The sequence below is a fragment of the Brachyhypopomus gauderio genome, unplaced genomic scaffold (genome assembly GCF_052324685.1).
Source record: "Brachyhypopomus gauderio isolate BG-103 unplaced genomic scaffold, BGAUD_0.2 sc90, whole genome shotgun sequence".
NCBI lineage: Eukaryota > Metazoa > Chordata > Actinopteri > Gymnotiformes > Hypopomidae > Brachyhypopomus > Brachyhypopomus gauderio.
The window spans coordinates 708,330-729,981 of NW_027506911.1; the positions used below are offsets into that span (position 1 = coordinate 708,330).

At 46.2% G+C, this 21,652-nt stretch overlaps 1 long non-coding RNA gene across 2 annotated transcripts; it reads left to right on the top strand.

Moving 5' to 3' along the window:
* Positions 1-17,248: 17,248 nt before the first annotated feature.
* Positions 17,249-19,178, top strand: LOC143493642 (uncharacterized). 2 transcript variants are annotated; one of them, XR_013125547.1, is made up of 4 exons: positions 17,249-17,997; positions 18,094-18,342; positions 18,424-18,694; positions 18,917-19,178. It is a non-coding gene; the product is annotated as an uncharacterized LOC143493642 (long non-coding RNA). The 2 variants fall into 2 exon arrangements; XR_013125546.1 differs by having other exon boundaries at positions 18,572-18,694.
* Positions 19,179-21,652: the final 2,474 nt, after the last annotated feature.

Here is a 21,652-nt window from a genome sequence, read left to right on the forward strand (position 1 = left end):
GTGGCGTTCACACCTCTGTGGCGTTCACACTGCTGCTGGTGCGCTGAGTATTCTGTGACGTCATGGATGCAGCAGGAGGCGAGAGTGAGGCAGGTCATTTTTAACATCTATAGCAACAAAACTGAACAAAAGCTTCACCAGAATGAAGCTGAGCTTGAAAGCTGAGAGTTTCAAAACAGTAACTGAGCAGCAATCTCAAATAAGCACACGGTAAATGCTTCTATAATAATAATAATAATAATCTTTATTTGTATAGCACCTTTCATACATACATGCAACTCAAAGTGCTTTACAGTATAAATAAAAAGAAGCATTAAAAAGAAACATTAAACATTAAAAGGAGATAGAATGTGAAACACAGACTGGAACTCATGGGGCAGTAGAACACTCAGCACCAGAGGCGTGCTAAAGCACCACCAACTCTGCCCTTTATCAATGAAAGTGCCATTTTTTAATTATTACTATTATTAATATTTTACTGAGGTCAGTTTGAAATGATCTTTTGAAAACCTGAGCGATTAAAAACAATGCCCTGAAATGAGCCACCACCTCGCACACACCCGACCTCTCTCTTCCTTTAACACCAGATGCGCTGCAGCAGCAGTTCAGTTCAGCGAGTGGAAGGAAGCGTCTTCAGCACAGCATGCACGGTCACAGATAGACTTCTTCTCCCGTGCCCCACCAGCCAGGTCAAATACACATCAAGTAAAATCGTACCGTTTCCCCTCTAAGCCCAACGTGAAATCATTTTGTTGTGCAGTGAAATGTCTCATACAGCACCAAACTACTAAGCATTTTTAGCTGGTCATCTGATAAACTAGTCGCTCTAGCCCAAATGAATGATCGATAACGTGAGGATGACCACATACAAATAATTAAGGTGGAGTTTGCAAATCTATAAACAAAAGTTAACTGAAGGACCTAACAATGACTGTATATAGTTAATATTGGATATGGATTTTATCAGTTTGTGGTGTGACTTTTTTCCATTGAAAACTCATGCTTAGAGAATGTTACAAATAAAAGTCAAATTTCAATATATGCATGTATTTTTTTTTATAATTAAGTGCCCATTCCCCCCCGAGCACTTGCCCCCCAAAATGTCTGCGCACGCCACTGCTCAGCACTGAATGGCTGGACCTGTGAGGGTTTTAAAGCAGATGGGTAATGTGCAGCAGGTGTGTGTAACTAAAGAGGGGCGTGTCAGTATGTTGTTGACTGAACGGGAGGCGGAGCTGCAGAGGTGTGTCGTTGTGTGGGCGTTTCCCCTGTGCTCGGAGACCTGCCTACCGTGCCATAAATTCAGTACACTTACTTTTGGTTTCAGCGAATAAAAAAGGGCTACGAGATTGCTTAATCATTCAGCCTTCAAGGTATTCCTCAATTAACTTGTTTTTGATCATCATATATCCTTAATTTATTTTTTCATTTCTTACTTTTTGAATAAAAACCCTTTTTGTATCACTACCCCTCTAATGCACAACATGGGTCTAAAATGACCCGCATTCATTTTCTATGTTACTTCATGTTTGGCTGAGTGTTTCTATGGTATATCTTTTAAATTATTAAATCATTTTCTATCCCAAGTTTGCAGTAAATATCTTGTTTTTGTTTAATACAAATCTTGATTCTTATTTTCCTTTTTTACTTTCAGAAAAAACACACCTTTTGTATTTATACATCAAGTTTACACACATGGGTCACAAACGACCTGTCACGAAACAGCTCCGGACCCTTCCCTGTGGGCGTGTGTCTACGTCGTCTGCATCTTGCTGTCTGCGTCTGTGGATCCTCGTGGGTGTGGTTGTGTCTGCCTGTGTTCATTCGTCCCACCTGTGGCCCGTCTCGTAATCACTCGGGGCTCATGTAGTTTGTCTATTTAATGTGCGTTCGCGCAGTGTCGTGTGCTTGTCGTTGTCTTAGTTTGCTCGTTGTGTGTGTGTGTATGTTCATTGTGCAAATAAAAGCGAGTTACATTGGCTGCAGCAGAAAGGACCCGTGTCTCGTCCTTCCACCCACACCCAGCGTTACAGAACGACAAGCCGATTCGAGACACCAGGACCATGCCCGGCTATAAGCCCAAGTCCAAGAAGGGTAAGAAGAAACCCAGCAAGCGGCATTACCACTCTTCGCCCTCGTCTTCACAGGGGAGCTCGCCCATACGGGTCGGCGTCCTCGAGTGGCACGAGACAGGTACGCCACCAGAGGGCGGCCGTGGAGTGGAGGAACACCAGCCCTCGCAGGACAAGACCACGCCTACGCTGGCGCAGCTGGAGGGGGACCCGGTATGTGCGTCCCTGCTGCGTCACGCTCGGGAGCACCTGAACCCCAAGGCGGCGGAGGGGCTCCGCCAGGAGGCGGTGCGAATATGGAGGGTGTATCACCCCTCGTCCTCCAGGGAGCCCTCACCCCTGCAGGTACACGCCGTTGAGCTCTGCGGGTTGATGAGAGACCCCGAGAGCGAGCTGGAGGAGGGGGACTCCCCAGGCGAGGAGTCGGAGCCGGACTACGGTGGAGAGGATAACCCTCCGTCGTTGGACGACGTCTCCACCATGGACTACGGTGGAGAGGACTACCCCCCGTCATTAGACGACGCCTCCACCGTGGGCTACGGTGGAGACTACCCTCCGTCCGAGGGCTCCGGTAGCGGAGAGGACGACAAGAGCCTCTCCCCCTCAGAACTGTCGGTTGAGACCACGAAAGGGAGGTGGACCCCCTCTTCCGACCACTCCAGTTACAGCAAAATGGACTGCGCCCGAGGTTACAGCCCGGAGCGGCCCATGGACTGGAGTCAAGGAGAAGAGGAGATGGAGACCGAGGGGGACCGCCCACACAGCCCGTTCAGCACGTCCGCCAGCAGCGCTGCGTCTGATGCGTCCTTCAGCCGCGCTGCACCGGGCACGTCTGCCAGCCGCGCTGCACCTGGCATGTCCGCCAGCCGCACTGTACCCGGCAAAGGGTCGGCAGCCAAAGCTGGAGGTGGAAAGGTTCCCGCAGCGTCCGCAGCTCCCGATCTCTCTCTCCTCCTAGCTCTCCTCTTTGCGCGTAGCTGGGCGCCTGTTCCATGTTTGTGTGTGCCAGTGTTCGTGAGTCTTCCCGTTTGTGTGCCTAACCCTTTGTTCCCTTTCGTGCCTCTATGTGTTAGTGTGCCCGTCTGTGTGTTCGTGAACGTCCCGTTTGGTGTGTCTAACGTGTTTTCCCCCGTCTTCCCAGGGAGGGTGTTTTAGGGGGTTCGTGGGGGTCCTGCCGTTGGGGGTGACGGCTCTCGGAGGCTCGTAGACCCAGCGGCTCCGGACCTGCCCGTCGGTGTAGGTTCGGGGCATTCCAGCTGCGCCGGACGCTCCGGGAGTAGCGAGCCCCTGGTGGCGGGTTCTGTCACGGAACAGCTCCGGACCCTTCCCTGTGGGCGTGTGTCTACGTCGTCTGCGTCTTGCCGTCTGCGTCTGTGGATCCTCGTGGGTGTGGTTGTGTCTGCGTGTGTTCATTCATCCCACCTGTGGCCCGTCTCGTAATCACTCGGAGCTCATGTAGTTTGTCTATTTAATGTGCGTTCGCGCAGTGTCGTGTGCTTGTCGTTGTCTTAGTTTGCTCGTCGTGTGTGTGTGTATGTTCATTGTGCAAATAAAAGCGAGTTACGTTGGCTGCAGCAGAAAGGACCCGTGTCTCATCCTTCCGCCCACACCCAGCATTACACGACCCACATGCATTTACCATTTCATAACTCACCACAGCTCCCATCACACAAGTATTGCTTTTTCAATTGTTCTAACATTACTTTTGAAAATATTTTGATGATCTTTGGGAAAGACAATTGTACATACTGTAATATTTTATTAGGTTTAGGTTACCTTGAGAGTGAGTGCATTACTTGTCAGAAGGTCACAAGTAATTATTATTTACTAGCTAACTGTTGAACCTCGAAGAGGCCTGTGGTTCTCTAGTACAACATGGTGGGTGTTTCCATCCTCAATGTCTACACCAACTTCACCTGCACAACACCCTGGTGAGATGGGTGGTGTGAATTTACCTGCACAACACCCTGGTGATGCGGGTGGTGTGAATTTACCTGCACAACACCCTGGTGATATGGGTGGTGTGAATTCACCTGCACAACACCGTGGTGATATGGGTGGTGTCAACGCTGCATGGCTGCTATTCATCAAGGAACTGAGCAAAAATCTTGTCATGCCACATATGAAGAGCTACATGGAGGGCTCACCCAAACTCCAACAGTATGTGCTTGAGGCAGTGGGAAGATGTGGGTTACAAAAACAAACCACAGCCACCACCCATCCTCAAAAAGACATCCCAAAGGAGGGCCAACGGAAGAGGAAGAGGTGCGCTCGCTGCCCTCTTCCCGAAGACAGAAAGAGGAAAAGGTGCAAAGACAGAAAGGCCAGCCAGCTCAGGGGGCAGCTGAACCAGATGCCTGAACCACCTCAACTGGCTCCTCTCTACAAGATGGAGCAGCGACTCTACTCTGAGTCTCTCCCGGATGACCGTACTCCTCATCTTATCTCTAAGGGAGAGCCCGGACATCCAGCGGAGGAAACTCATTTCAGCCACTTGTTAGAACACTGGGTTGGAGTCTCAGGCACAGCCCTTTCATGGTTTTACTCTTACTTGACAAATCTCCATCAGTTTGTAGAGCTCAATAATATTCCATCCAAACGTACAATAGTTAAATATGGGGTCCCGCAAGGCTCCATATTAGGACCACTATTATTTACATTATATGTGCTACCACTGGGCACAGTTATAAACAAACATGGTGTCAATTTTCACTGCTATGCAGATGACACTCAACTTTACATATCAGACAAACCTGATGACAAACTCAGTTTAGGAAAAATTGAGGCCTGTGTAAGAGATATTAAATGTTGGATGTCTCTAAACTTCCTCCAACTAAATGAGGACAAAACAGAAGTTCTCCTTGTGGGCCCTAAGGCTGCAAGACAAAAAATACCAGATCTAATGCTTAATCTTGCAGACTATCCCATTACACCTGGCACAGTAGCCAAAAATCTAGGCGTCAAACTCGATTCCGACCTATCATTTGATAAATACATAGATAATACTACTAGGATAGCTTTTGTACATCTCCGCAACTTTGCCAAAATAAGAAATGCATTATCACATGATGATGCAGAAAAATTGGTGCACGCCTTTGTTAGCTCTAGATTAGACTGCTGCAATTCACTACTGTCAGAATGTTCAAATAGGAATCTAAATAAACTTCAAATAGTTCAAAATGCCACAGCCAGAGTTCTGACCAGAACTAGAAAATTTCAGCATATTAGACCAGTCCTATTAGCCCTGCATTGGCTCCCAGTTAAATTCCGTATAGATTTTAAATTTCTATTATTAACTTATAAAGCACTGGACGGGCTTGCTCCTGAATACCTCCAGGAACTTATTTCCTACTATGAACCCCCACGTCAACTAAGATCACAGGGTGCTGGTCTTTTATTAGTTCCACAAATTAATAAGGTAACAGCAGGGGGAAGAGCCTTTTCTTATAAGACCCCCCAGCTTTGCAACAACCTTCCAAAATGCGTACGGGACTCTGACACAGTCACAATCTTTAAGTCAAGGTTGAAAACCCACCTATTTGGTTTAGCGTTTGATAATTAACATCCCCCCTTAGATAAAGGTACAGATCCAGGGGTTTATAGACAAAGGGTTTTATGGTAGACTGGGGCGCTGGTGCTGTCGTCCTGTCACTGCTCGTGGTCACTCAACACTGCTCGTGTTGACAGTGCAGTGGATGGATGCCATTGTCTCAGAATGCCCCCAAGCCTATGTTACCTTCTAGTTCTGCCTTCTTAGCTAGGCTGTAATAGTTTAACTTAATGCCGGAGTTGCTGCCACACTCCAGAAATGTGTTTAATTTCATTTGTCCTGTATATGTCCTCATACAGAGCTAATTTTCCCTGTTTTATTTTCTCCACATGGCTGCCCGCCTGCTCGAGGAAAAATTAGATGAGGAGAGACAAGGGATTCATCCAGTGCCAGCCATCTACTGCCTGACCAGATAAGCCTACACCATGATGGACATTACTACATCTTTTCCTTTTCTTTATCTTTCTGTCTAAATTGTTGTTGTTGTTGTCATGGTGACCGATGTCGGCCAGAGGAGGATGGGTCCCCCCCCTGAGTCTTGGTTCCTCTCAAGGTTTCTTCCTCATGCAAAAAAACTAGGGAGTTTTTCCTTTCCACTGTCACCCTTGGCTTGCTCACTGGGGGCTAGGACTCAGCACTTGTAAAGCTGCTTTGTGACAACAACTGTTGTAAAAAGCGCTATATAAATAAAATTTGATTGATGATTGATTGATTGATTGACTTGTATTCGCAATCTCATTCTTTGTCTCATTGTATTCATGATCTCATACTAGCCAAAGTTTACACTTTAACCATAGGTGAGACTTGGAGTATAGACCAGTAAAAACCCTTCACCACAACGGTCCGTTACAGCGTTCGTGACACTGCAGAGGCTGCACCGATCTGCCTGTCTCCAACCTGTGTTCTGCTCACTGTCCTCACCCGAGCGTCTCTTTTCACCTGTCCCTCGTCCCCTTGTCTGTGTTTGTATTCAAGTCCTGTTTTCTGTTCAGCCTTTGTCGCATCATTAGTCTTCCACACTAAGTGATGTGGTATTTATCTTATAGTCATCATAGTCAGAGTCATAATCTTAAGGTCTTGTTGTCCTGTCCTGCTTTCCCTATTTGTCTTGGTCTTCCATTTTCTGTTCTTGGATCTTGCCTTTACCCTTTATTGGTTATTTTGAAGATGCTTCATTTAAATGTCCTCTGCCTTTGATGTCTGCATTTGGGTCATCACTTTGAAAACCTGACATTATGTATGTGTGATAAAATGAAAAATATGTGGCAAAAACCAAATAAATGTTTGACCCCACTCACTACTAAAGTAACTACTTAAAACTAGTTATTATTGGATTATGTTACTTTATTTTATATCACATTTGGATGAAGGGGTCACTTTGACCCATGTGTGTAAATTCAATGTTGTGACGCCGAAGGCGTCGGGACAGAGGCAGCCGGAGACGTGGGTGGAACAGTAGGGAGTTTATTATCCATGGCAACCACACAGTAAAGCTCTTGTCGCACGCACAGACAGTGATGCTGAGTAACGCTCGCAGCACACACAAGTAAAGCTCGTAGCGTGTAAACAAGACGCAAATGCAGAGACATACACGCAGGATGAGAGACGCTCTTGTAGCGGCAATGTGCAGCACTGGACCAGACAACCTGCGGGCTTAAAAAAGAGCAAAGTAACAAGAAACAGTTGTCTAGTATGCTGGTGATTGTGACCGTGGGAGTGGCTGCGTGCTCGGGGGTGTGTGCTGGGATCGGCTGCTGGCCGGGATGCGCGCCCTCTGGTGGCGACCCGGCCCCCTCACCGTGACAAATGTCCTAGTATAGAAACTATTTTTGTTCAATAAGTATTAAAGTACCAATGAAAATAATGATCAGCAGTGATCAAAAACAAGATATTTAATGAATTCCTGAAATATTCGATCATAAAAGGAATAGATTCAAAAGACAGAACACAGAAAAACCCTACCAGCATTATATGACACTGGATATGAATGTGGGTCATTTTTGACCCATGTGTGTAAATTCAATGTACTATTATAAAAACTATTTTTGTTCAATAAGTATTAAAGTACAAATGAAAATAATGATCAGCAGTGATCAAAAACAAGATATTTAATGAATATTTGGAATATTCAATCATAAAAGGAATAGATTCAAAAGACAGGAACACAGAAAAACCCTACCAGAATTATATGACACTGGATATGAATGTGGGTCATTTTTGATCCATGTTGTGCATTAGAGGGGGTACGCATATGTTGCGCATCAGTTAATAAGATTGTATTATTTAATAAGATTGTATTATTTGTTGAAAGCCCCACAATCAATGAGAATTGCCACCCAAAATGAGAAATTGGTTTTAGCAATAGGTATTCTATCAGTTGATTAATCACTTGGGATTCAATCTTGGAACTACAGAGTTATAAAAACACACGAAGAGTCTGTAGAAGTATGGAGGGTTATTTGTGACAATATTATATAAATAAATGAACAAAGAAATAATTGTTTAAAACGTTAATTAAATATTTAAAATGAGATTTAATTAATTAAATAATTAATTAAATTATTTAAATATGGAAAGGAAGCATAAATAATTTTATGTAATTAAATTCATCGTTAGTTGATTGTGATATTTGTATTTCATTAATTGTTTAACTTAAATAATTTAATTAATTATTTCATTATTTATTTCATTATTTCAAGCGCGTCGTCGAACCATGAAATAATTAAATCTGTCAACATCAGCCATCAAACTCAGTGGGCGGGCCTAACTCCGATCGATGCAGGTTGATTGCTCTGGCCTGTGTGAGTGTTTTCTCAGCATGGTGGCTCTCGACATGGATCTGCAGGACATTTCTCAGGAGTTCGTTAGAACTATCTTACAGCTAGCGGAGGAAATTGAATCAGGGGCTGCAGCCCCAGACTCTGTCACTGATCAAATACACGACTTTATAGAAGTGTTAGGGATGCTTTCTGCTCTCTCTCACCAAAATATAGACTACAGGGTAACTGCAAACTTTGAAGAAGTGCTCCAGCGCTTCTCCATCCAACCACAGCAAACTACAGCAGGCCCAGGTCGCCCAGCCTTTCACATCCCCAGCGGAATGCTGGAGCACCATGTTCTCTGTGGAGTAACAGCTCCTGAAATCGCAGATATGTATGGAGTATCTGAGAGGACCATCAGGAGACACATGGAACAGAACGGAATACGGTGGGTAACCAATCATTTGTTCCATATAAATTTCCCTAATGTAGCATCATCTAGTTCTAACTAAAGTACTGAAAGTACTAGCTAGGTCAGTGTAACGTTTGTCAGTTGAATTTTCCGACCATTTGAGGCTAAATTTGAAAATAGAAAAATGGGTGTAAAACTTCATTATTTCAAGAATTTGGGTTTTCATTTATTTTTCCAATTTTCAAGTATTTAATTTCTGCTTCTCAGGATCAGATCTATTCAGTTTTCTGATTTTAAAATGTTTAAATTTTGTAATAAAATCTGATGATATAATCCAACCTACTTTTTTACAAGATGAAAAAAATGGAAAAAATTATTATTTTTTCCCAGGAATTCAGATCCTAATGGGGCAGACATGAAAAGAAGTAAATTGGAAAAAAAATATGAAACCAGTTTCTTCCTGATGATGCCAAATGGACAAAAAAATATATATTTTTGCATCCAATTTTTCCAGTTTTCTCAAACGGTCAGAAAACTGAACTGATAAACGTTACACTGACCTTACTACTATATGAAAACAGTTTATCATGGCTTTAATATACTAAAACATTGAGCTATGAACACCAAACTTAACTTGTTTATTACTCTTCATTCATACTGTCTACTGCTGTAAAGATGAACATGTACAATTGTAAAGTATATTGTATAGAGATATCCCTTTCCCATCATATATGACTTTGCTCAATGCTTTTGTTTGCTGCAGAAAGACAGACCTCTATTCACCACTCACTAATGAAGAGCTGGACTACATTGTAACTGATGTCCACAGAAGCCACCCAAACACGGGCTACAAGCTAATGCATGGTCTTCTGAAAGCCAGAGGTATACGTGTTCCAAGTAAGTGTGTAGAGAGACATTGTATTTGTAATGCCCCACTCGGAGTGCTTACTCTACAATTGCCCTCTAACAGAAGAGGAAGATATGGACCAGATAGGCTCACTCTGGGAGCAGTGTAAATAAGAGACACAAAACCAGATGTATGAAAACTATAGTGTATTGACACGGTTAGATGGGGCTAAAGTAAAATCAAATAGAACAAGGAGTAGTAATGTAAACAAAGGTAAGCAATAGACAGTTAGATATCTCTGTCAGGGCTGGACCCAGGACCGTTCCCCCTGTCGCCACTAGAGGGCGCGCTCTACCCACGTCTGTCAGGGCTGGGTCCAGAACCGTCCCTCCGGTCGCCACTAGAAGGAGTGCTAGACTGGATGCGCAAACGAGACGCAATCAGCGGTGAGGACCTGCAGCTGTGTCTTCCCCTATTTAACAGGCACAGTTGCAGTGCCTCACTGCTGAGTTGTTCGTTGCTACTCGCACGTGCTGCCAGCCGGTATTCTACTCCTCTCTAGTGCATTCTCTCTCTCGTTTGTTTTGTCTTTCCCCTGTTCCACTTCGAGTCTCTCTCCTGCGCCCTTCCTGGCCTACCTCAAGTTTTCCTTCACTGTTCCCTTCCTGTATTACTGTTTCATTATTTTGTTCGTTTGTGCTCCTGTTTTGTGCAGACACGTTGAGTTCTTGCCTCCGTGTGTTTTTGGTTCTTTGGCTTCTTTATTTTGTTCGTTTGTGCTCCTGTTTTGTGCAGACACGTTGAGTTTGCCCCCGTGTGTTTTTGGTTCTTAGGTTTCTTTTTGTTCGTTTGTGCCCCTGTTTTGTGCAGACACGTTGAGTCGTTGCCTCCGTGTGTTTTCTGTTGGGATTTTCAGAGACGTATTCTCTGCTTTTATTTTCTGCGTTTCCCGCTCCTCGCGGAGGCCTCAGTTCACCGTTTGTGTTTAGAGTTTGCTCCTGAGCCCATCAAACAAAAAACCCCGTGGGTCCTCTGTAGTCAGTGGACCCACGTTACAGAACAACTCAGCCAACTATGGACTCAGCAGGCTCCCAGACCGTCGATGAGCTGAGGACGACTTTGGCTGCTCAAGGGCAAGCTATAGGCAGGCATGAGCAGGTCTTACAGCAGATACTTACCCAACTGCAGAACTTGTCTGCCACCGTTCAGGCGGCTAGTCAGGCTGCCGCTCACCCCGGGCCGTCTGTCTCCTCTCCGGTGCCCAAACACACTAGCGTCTCACGTGGGGAGCCCGTGTTACCCGCTCCCGCACGTTACACCGGGGAACCCGAAGGCTGTCGAGGGTTTTTGCTGCAGTGTTCACTCGTTTTCGAACAGCAACCCTCCCGCTTCCCCACCGAGCGGGCTAAGGTAGCCTACGTGATGGCTTTGCTCTCAGGCAAGGCCTTACAGTGGGCCACGCCGGTGTGGGAGAAGCAGCCTGAGACCTGCGCCTCGTTCGACCGCTTCTCCAATGCTATGCGTCAGGCCTTCTACCATCCTCTGGCCGACGGTCTGGCGGGTTCTAGACTGCTGCGGACACGCCAGGGCAGGGCGACCGTGGCCGAGTACTCCCTGAGTTTCCGCACGCTGGCTGCAGAGAGCTCTTGGGGATCAGAGGCTCTCTGGGCCATATTCATGGAGGGGCTTAGCGAGGAACTCAAGGACGAGCTAGCCCTCAGAGAAACACCCACCACGCTAGACGCTATGATCGATCTCGCGATCAAAATAGACAACAGGTTGCGTGACCGTAAAACGCAGCGGCGACCACAGAGTAGAGTGGTAACACACCCAGACACACCCGGCACTACGTCCGGACCTGCCGAGACAGGGGAACAGCCAATGCAATTAGGCCATACGCGCCTGTCAAGGCAGGAAAGGGAGGACCGCTTGCGGGGGGGTAAATGCCTGTATTGTGGGGGTACCGAGCACAAGATCGCGGATTGCCCCGAGCTACAGGGAAAAGGGCAGACCCGCCGGTGACTGGGGAAACCCTGACGGGTCAGACCACATATTCCCCTGCCACGGGTCTGATGGCTCATGCGGTCTTGTCATGGAGAGGCTCCAAGGAGCATCGGCTACTGGCCCTGATCGACTCCGGAGCTGTGGGGAACTTCATTGACGCGTCCCTAGCTTCGTCCCTCGCGATACCCCTTACCCCGTTAGAGAAGCATCTCTCTGTGTCCGCTGTCGACGGTCGTATACTTACCTCTGGTATGGTCACTCATCAGACGGTGCCCCTGTTGATACAAATAGGCAACCACCACGAACAGACCGCCCTTTACGTTATTGCCGCGCCCCGATTACAGCTCATATTGGGCTTCCCGTGGCTCCAACGCCACAACCCCAATATAGACTGGCTTAACCTCACCATTAGCCGCTGGAGCACCATATGTGAGAAGGTCTGTTTGACTCCTCTCCGCCCCGAGCCAGGGGGTAACCCGGAGGAGATCAAGGGGTTAGGAAAGGTCCCCGCGGAATACCACGACCTCCGGGACGTTTTCAGCAAGCGCAAGGCAGGGTTCCTACCACCCCATAGGGCCAACGACATTGCTATTAATCTCCTCCCGGGTACGGCTCCCCCTAGGGGGCGCCTGTTCTCATTAGCGTTACCCGAGCGCAGGGCCATGGAGGATTACATCCAGGAGTCCCTGGCGGCCGGGATCATCCGACCCTCCACTTCCCCAGCTGGGGCGGGTTTCTTTTTTGTGGGCAAAAAGGACGGGGGCCTTAGGCCTTGTATCGACTATCGAGAACTCAATAAGATAACTGTCAAGGATCGTCACCCCCTCCCTCTCATGTCCTCGGCGTTTGAGGCCCTCCAGCAGGCGTCGGTGTTCACCAAACTGGACCTACGCAGCGCGTACAATCTGCTGCGGGTCAGGGAGGGGGACGAGTGGAAAACCGCCTTTATCACACCAGCCGGGCACTACGAGTACCTGGTCATGCCGTTCGGCCTGATGAACGCCCCGGCGGTCTTCCAACGCTTTGTCAATGAGATACTTAGAGAGGCCCTTGACCGTTACGTGTTCGTCTACCTCGACGACATACTCATATATAGTCGTACCGTCCAGGAGCACGTGCAGCACGTCCGCAGGGTCTTACAGCTGTTACTGGAAAACCACCTCTATGTCAAGCTCGAGAAGTCTGTGTTCCACAGTCAAGAGGTGCCGTTCTTGGGGTTTATCGTGTCTAAGAACCAGCTGTCTATGGATCCCGCTAAGATCCAGGCTGTTACTAAATGGCCCACACCCACGTCGGTTCGTTCTGTTCAACGATTCCTTGGGTTCGCTAACTTTTACCGGCGGTTTATTAAGGGTTTCGGCTCCCTGGCCGCCCCACTCTCTGCCCTGACCAGCAAGAGGTTGGGGGGGTTCACATGGACCCCGGAAGCCGAACAGGCGTTCCAGGACCTCAAGGCTCGTTTCACTTCTGCTCCGGTTCTACGGGTGCCCGACCCGGAGCTCCCCTTTGTTGTGGAAACCGATGCCTCCGACATGGGAGTAGGAGCCGTGTTGTCTCAAAGAGTCGGCCTTCCTCCCCGGTTGCATCCCTGCGCCTTCTATTCCCACCGTTTCACGCCCACCGAGCGCAGGTATGATGTAGGGGACAAGGAGCTGTTGGCGGTTAAGTTAGCTCTCGAAGAGTGGCGCCAGTGGTTAGAAGGGTCTCGTCACCCATTCCTGGTCTGGTCTGACCACAAGAACCTGTCCTACCTACAGCAGGCCAAGCGCCTGAACGCTCGGCAGGCCAGGTGGTCCCTGTTCTTCGGTCGTTTTGATTTCACCCTGTCCTACCGCCCCGGCTCCAAGAACACTAAACCTGACGCCCTGTCCAGACAGTGGGAACCCGAGCCCGAGCCCGCCTTCCCCGAAACCGTGCTTCCCCCTGGAGTGGTGGTGGCTCCCATCCAGTGGGAGGTAGAGGGCCTCGTTAAAAAAGAGCTGGCCAAGGACCGCGGGCCTGGTGGCGAACCCACTGGGTGCCTCTATGTTCCCCCCGCCGTTCGCCGCAGGGTGATGCTCTGGGGCCACACGGCGCGCTTTGCGGCTCATCCTGGGGCGCGCCGTACCCTGGAATTCATCAGACGGAGGTTCTGGTGGCCCCGAATGGACAAGGAGGTGGGGAGGTTCGTAGAGGCCTGTGAAACCTGTGGTCGGGGTAAGACTCCCCGTAGCAAGCCCAGGGGGCTGTTACATCCTCTTCCCGTGCCCCCTAGGCCATGGTCCCACATCTCCCTCGATTTTGTGACCGGTCTTCCGCCATCCAAGGGTCTCACCGCTATCCTGGTGGTCGTCGACCGCTTCTCCAAGTTCACCAAATTAATTGGGCTGCCCAAGTTGCCTTCGGCTCAGGAGACCGCCTCTCTCCTCCTCAGGCACGTTGTGTGCAACTTCGGGTTTCCCCAGGACGTGGTGTCGGACAGGGGCCCTCAATTTACTAGCCGCTTTTGGCGGGCATTTCTGGACCTCATCGGTGCTACTGCTAGCCTCTCGTCCGGGTTTCACCCCCAGTCTAACGGCCAGACCGAACGGGTCAATCAAGACCTTGAACAAACCCTTCGGTGCCTGGCCTGTGACAACCCCGGTTCCTGGGCTACCCACCTCATGTGGGCGGAATACGCACACAACACCCTCTGGCATTCATCGTTGGGTATGTCGCCCTTCGAGTGCCTGTTCGGCTACGCCCCGCAGGTGTTCGCTGAACAGGAAAAGGCCGTGGCGGTCCCTGGGGCTATGGCTCATGTGCGGCGGTGCCGGAAGGCCTGGGTGCGAGCGCGGAAGGCCCTGAAGAAGGCCTCCGCTGTCCACTGTCGCGCTGCCGATAGGCATCGCCTCCCTGCACTGTCGTTTCGGCCTGGCCAAAGGGTTTGGCTGGCTGCCCGTGACCTGCCAGTACGCGGGGGCACCAGGAAGTTGGCTCCTCGGTTCCTGGGCCCTTTTAAGGTCGACCGACGGATCAATCCCGTGTCTTACCGCTTGGTGCTGCCTCCCTCGATGCGTGTACACCCGGTCTTTCACGTGTCCCATCTCCGGCCATTCCTGTGCGGTGCCCCTAGGCCTCCCGTCCCCCCTCCGCTTGACATCGGCGGGTCGCCGGCTCACATCGTTCGCCGCCTTTTGGACGTGCGTCGCGTCCGGGGTCGCGAGCAGTTCCTCGTGGACTGGGAGGGGTATGGGCCCGAGGAGCGCTGCTGGGTTCCCCGGTCCCGTGTACTGGAACCAGCCCTTATTCGGGATTTCTTTCGCGACAGGGCCGTCGCTCTGGGCCCGCGGGGCCTCGGGCCTAGGAGGGGGGGCTCTGTCAGGGCTGGACCCAGGACCGTTCCCCCTGTCGCCACTAGAGGGCGCGCTCTACCCACGTCTGTCAGGGCTGGGTCCAGAACCGTCCCTCCGGTCGCCACTAGAAGGAGTGCTAGACTGGATGCGCAAACGAGACGCAATCAGCGGTGAGGACCTGCAGCTGTGTCTTCCCCTATTTAACAGGCACAGTTGCAGTGCCTCACTGCTGAGTTGTTCGTTGCTACTCGCACGTGCTGCCAGCCGGTATTCTACTCCTCTCTAGTGCATTCTCTCTCTCGTTTGTTTTGTCTTTCCCCTGTTCCACTTCGAGTCTCTCTCCTGCGCCCTTCCTGGCCTACCTCAAGTTTTCCTTCACTGTTCCCTTCCTGTATTACTGTTTCATTATTTTGTTCGTTTGTGCTCCTGTTTTGTGCAGACACGTTGAGTTATTGCCTCCGTGTGTTTTTGGTTCTTTGGCTTCTTTATTTTGTTCGTTTGTGCTCCTGTTTTGTGCAGACACGTTGAGTCTGCCCCCGTGTGTTTTTGGTTCTTAGGTTTCTTTTTGTTCGTTTGTGCCCCTGTTTTGTGCAGACACGTTGAGTCGTTGCCTCCGTGTGTTTTCTGTTGGGATTTTCAGAGACGTATTCTCTGCTTTTATTTTCTGCGTTTCCCGCTCCTCGCGGAGGCCTCAGTTCACCGTTTGTGTTTGGAGTTTGCTCCTGAGCCCATCAAACAAAAAACCCCGTGGGTCCTCTGTAGTCAGTGGACCCACGTTACAATCTCCTAAAGAAAACAAATATGACCTCTAATACAATCAATTCAGTAAAGCCTCAATTAAAAAATCAGGATGCAAGTATTCCTTCTCATTAATACCTTATTAAATTTAAATCTATTATACTAATAGTTCTTATTTAATAATAATTCTTATTTAATACTAATAATTGTTCATTAGGTTCGTATTTATATTAATGTATGTAGTGTATGTATTTACAATTATTATTATAATTATGGCTAATTTATCGTCGTAACTGTTATATTAGTCCCTAGGGGTTATTGAAGGTTATTAAGGTAAGTATCTATACCCTTTTTAAGATATTCAACAGTTGTCAGCAATGACCCAAATAACAATCATTTCCATGAGAACCCAAAAAGAAGAAGAGGAAAGGAAAAATATATAAATGATACTAAACCCACTGATAACCAGCTGTACAAACCAATTCTATCAGCGTTCAATTAACTGTAGCAGTTGGTAATGTGAATCAAGTCTCACAATCAACAGTTCCTGTGAGAGGGTTAACTCCAGTCCATTAGGTGAGAGTCAAGTGCAGTTTACTTGCAAACGATGGAGAATGTCCTCTCGAATGAAAAAAAATTGGTGATGCTCAAAGTTAGTCCTATGGGCTGTGGCTCGCCATCCAATATCCTGCCCGACTGAGATCCTTGTAACCAGGCGGCAGGTCTCTATCCCCACAAACTGGCCTGTTCATAATACAGAGCCTTTAGTATCCAATCTTTACATTTAACATTAACACTTAACAGTAACATTTTTAACTTAAAAATAGCACAGAGCTATCTTACAACGGTAATTCAACAGAAAAGAGGACTCAAATTAAAACAGTTCAATTACTCCACCCCACGTACATTAAAATAGCATTCCAGCAGTTGTTCTTTCAGCTGTTTGCATCGTTTAGCCAACATGTTAAGTTTCACAAATTTATCACTCACCAAATCCAATTTAAACCCACGACGATGATTCAGCTCCCGTGAGCGGCAGTCACGAAAATCACCGACGGTCCTCCTCGCGGTCAGTTAAGCGGCTAACTTAGCAAATCTAAGCTTTCTAGCTTTATCGGGTGCCGATAACGTTTAGTTTTCAGTATCCACTCACGACGCCGAGAGTTTAGCGTGTTATCCAAAGTTGTTAGCGCGTAGCAGCAAATACGTCCTGTCCGCTCAACCGCCAACTGGAAGAAGAGAAAAAAAATACTCGCGCAGCGAAGATTATGGCAACCTTTACTCGATTGCCAATTGGCCCATTATCTTACGTAGTGAGCGATCCCACAAGCTATTTGACCCGATTGGACAACATTTTGCGCAGTGGGCGGTTCCAAAACTATTCGCCCGATTGGACAGCATTTTGCGCAGTGGGCGGTCCCACAAGTTAGTCTGCTCGCTGGTAAAATACTATAATTAATATGGATTTTCATTTTTATATTATTTATATGTATTATGTAATAATGCATAATAAATAATCGTTTGAAATCTGGGTTACATATTGGATGGGATTTAATGCTATCTAGCTGTGTAAAGAATGAAGAGAGCACTGCAATGGTTTTAATGTTCTGGCTGATATATACAGCTGTTTAGAGAATGAAGAGAGCGCTGTGTGTGAAAGACTGCCCTGCCAAAAATCCAGCTCACGCCCAGCTTGTCATCCACAAAAACATAGCCTATGCTGGTAAAGAGCTAGTTTTTTATTGGGTGTCCAGCTGGACGTGGGCTGGATTTTTTTTTTAGAAGGGTAGTGGCGAGCAAGCCAAGGTGCATGAAAGCTGTGATTAAATATCAGGGTTATTCCACCAAATATTGATTAGTGAACTCATCCAAAGTTAAAACATTACTATTGTTATTTCTAAATGAATATGAACTTGTTTTCTTTGCATTATTTGAGCTCTGAAAGTATTGCATCTTTTCCTTATTTTTATATTTCATATTTTCTGCAGAAAATGCTCTAAATGAAAATATTTTCATTTGGAATTTTAGAGAAATATTGTCAGCAGTATATAGAATGAACCAATAATGTTCATTTTACTCACATACATCACTTGCAATGGTCTCTTAATTTTTTTCCAGAGTGGTATGTGTTTTTCAGCTATATTTCTTTTCAGTCTCAAGGTTGAGAGAGTCTTTTCGCAGAGTTGATGCAGAGGGTGTGTGCATGAGACGTCTACGGTTGCATACACTAAGACGACGGCAGTATTCTGTGCCTGGCCCAAATCACTTATGGCACATCAACCGTAACCATAAGCTCATAAGGTATCAGTAATACTGGCAGAAAGAAAAATCTATGTACAGATATGTGTACAACATTGTGAGTTAGCTAACCTGTTCACAATTGTCTCTTTCATACAGATGGAGGTTTGTGGTCCATGGAGGGGTGGATGGATTCAGTCGCTTGGTGGTTTACCTTACTGTGGCTGGCAATAACAGAGCAAACACAGTCTTACAGAGCTTTCTCACAGCTGTTGATGAGTATGGATTGCCATCAAGGGTACAATCTGATAAAGGTGGGGAGAATGCAGACGTTGCAGAATTTATGATCAGGAGCAGAGGTACCAACAGAAATTCCCACATCACCGGCAGAAGTGTTCATAATCAACGGTAAATTCACTTGCCTTACATTATAGTGTTAATTGATTGTACAAGAGAAGATATACAATCCAGGTTATGTCTTTCTTACAGAATAGAAAGGTTGTGGAGGGATGTTTATGAGCATGCTCTAGACCTCTTCTACCAGATCTTTGTCTCTTTGGAAGATCAGTCAGCACTTCACCCTGACAATGAACTGTATCTATTTGCCTTGCATTGGATCTTCCTACCACAAATACAGAGGCATCTCAAGTCTTTCAGAGATGCTTGGAACTTCCATGGCCTTAGAACTGAAAGGGGTCAGTCACCAGAACAACTCTGGAGAAGATACAGAGAGCAAACTCCCACAGAGGACTTAACCGAGGTATGTATTCATTGAGAAGTCAATATTTTAATGTAATTAAACATTCTGCATGCGTGCATTTCAAACATTTGCTTATATTTTTTGCTGAAAAACTAGCTGGTTTGTTACTGCAACAGTAGGTATTATACACTGACTGGTCATTAAGTACGTTATCTTTGCTTCTACAATGAGCACTGGGTACTGTAAGAAGTCACTAGTCTATTATGATAATATATTTCATAGGTTAATGAAGACTATGGGATTGACTGGAATGGGCCTCACACCCTTCTTGACAACACTGTATCTGTTCCGGAGATCCAGCTGCGCCGTGAGCTCACCGATGATGAACTTGCTTCTTTGCCAGTTCCAGGGGGGCCTTTGGATCGCACAATTGGCATGTACTTGGAGACTGTTCAGATTTTGTCAAGAATCATAGGAGACTGAAATAAATTGCATATAATTTATTCTTGTAGCATATCTAGATAAACATGCATTGGATTTTCAACAACAGTAAATGAAAAGCAAAAAATAAACACTTTGTTTTAACAGCATGAATTTGACATAATTCTTTGTTTTCTGGAACTAAAATAAACTGTGTTGTTAAACAGCCCTATCCTGTTTGTCCATTTTATTACAGAATAAAATAGTGAAGCTAAACATGAGTTAAACTCTTCCCTTTGCAAGCCTCTTTCAAACATGAGGTGAAAAAAAACTTAATCTTGTTGGTACAGACTTATCAATTTGATCTGAGCAACATCACCAGGTGCACAAAATGTGCCATGAACTAAGGTCTGGAACAAATGACCAAAGTTTGGTCCAACCTAATGAGGTTGTCTTCGGCCAGAACAACTGAACCATGGTTAAGTTCATCTGCAGTGTGAAAACACTGAGATGTTTTAAGCTTTTGGACTAATCAGATGAAGTTGAGACATGATATTGTAATGCATTCAATAACAGCAGAAGAAAAAGAACTGTGTTGTGCCGTTATCACCCACATCCACCTACCACCCCCCCTTTTTTAGGAACAGAAATAAAAGTAATTAGAGGGGATTGCACTACCCTGAATCTGCTGCAGGATAGGCCTACAGTTGGATTCAGTACAACACCTGGAAAGATAACACTGCTCAACTGCTAACATTCTACATGTCAATCGGTGTTGAGTACAGAGCGACTCTGCTCACCTAGGTGATGATGGCAGGATGTAGTAAAATTGTTTAGTGCGCTCAGTCACTAAACTGCAGTGTGAAATGAAAAGTAACTGGACTAAATACAGTATACAATGTCACAAACAAATAACTGTGGTTTGAACTTCAGACTTGTGTCCAATGGAGTGAAAATCTGCAGTCACACTGGCCTTTTGCAGACAAGATTGGACAACCCTGATCTAAGGGAAAGTTGTGTTAAGCTAGTCCAAATCCAGTGTGTGTGCTATTTATGGAAGCCATAAAGGCAGCCTCAAAGTCTGTGTAGGTCTTAAAATGAACTGGCAGCTTCAAAGTTTCAAAGCAGGTGGTGGATGTAGGAAAGGATCCTCTGGACAGCTCCACTTTGAGTTCACATGGCAGCACCTCCCACCCCACCCAGAACTTTAGCAGCTCGGCCAGTTTCCTTGGTGAAGCTAAAAGTCAACGAACACAGAATATTAGAATAAGGATTTTTTCATCAGAAACAACTGTACTGCAAACATTCCATTCCATTGTTTGCATACATATGTATTCATTTTCTGTAAAACTGCATACTGTACCTGTGATAAGGACAACAGAGTAGTATTAACACAACCGTACCTGTTTCGATGAACAGGCGCAGAAAACCAGTAATGCGACATGTGGTCTCAACATCAAATTCATCATCATCATCACTGTCCTCAACAGGCCAAATTATTTTGTCAAGGAGAATCTGAGGGGTGAAAACATTCAACAATGTTAATTAGTTGCATAAATGCACATTTACATAGATCACGGGACATATAGATTTGCATATTTTTACACAGGAAATTCTCCCAGTTGTTTACAAAACATACCGATTACAAGGTTTACAGATGACGAAAAATACTCGTGTGAACACAATCATGATACAAAACTGAGGAAAAATAAATCACCTGGGGAGTGTAGAGCATTTCACCTGTTCTGGGGAAAACCAGCGAGACAACGTCGGGTCTAGATATCAGGAAGGGCCATACCATCACATCTTTCAGACCCTTCCTTAGCTGCTTTATTTGACGCTTGGTCCTTCCAATGACCTAAAGGATATAGCCAACACAAATGAGAACTTTCTACCAGGAGAGGCACGGATAGAAATTGTCAAATTTAACTGTGTTAAATCATGTTTAAAATGCTCAGTTTTTTAAAGTGATTTGGTGACAATTTGGTGTTTATATGTAATAGCTTGCCAATTTCCACCTCTCAACACTGAACATAAAAACAGTAATTTCACTGAAAAAAAGATGTCTCTAGTAGCGTGAACTTACAGCATGGACCAATAGTTTGTTCTGTAGCCATCTCCTATTTGTTTTTGTGACTGCTAGAAGATCCCACGACATGGATAGATCTGAGACAGTGTCCTGTTGCTCCTGAGTAAGTTCTTCAGTTTCAAGCTAAAATTTAGATTATTATATAAAAGTTATTACACTAAGACACAATTTAAAAAAGTACATGACAATTTTCAGAAATATTGGATATGCTTATGTGCTGTCTTCACTTATGGGCCTGATTCTCCCAAAGAACATAAGACAGTTCTACACTTATTTAACTGAATCACCTCTACATGACCAAACCACATATTGTGTATTTCCAAGGACTGTCTAACAGTACTGTATTTTACTAAAGATTAAAATGTAACATCACACACACACACCCTTTGAACACAGTTCTTAAATAACATTACACTTAGGCATATTGTAACGTCCGGGTGTTGGAGGCAGGCACCAAGACGATTACGGTGAAACATATAACTTTATTGGTAACGACCAGTGTAAGCTCC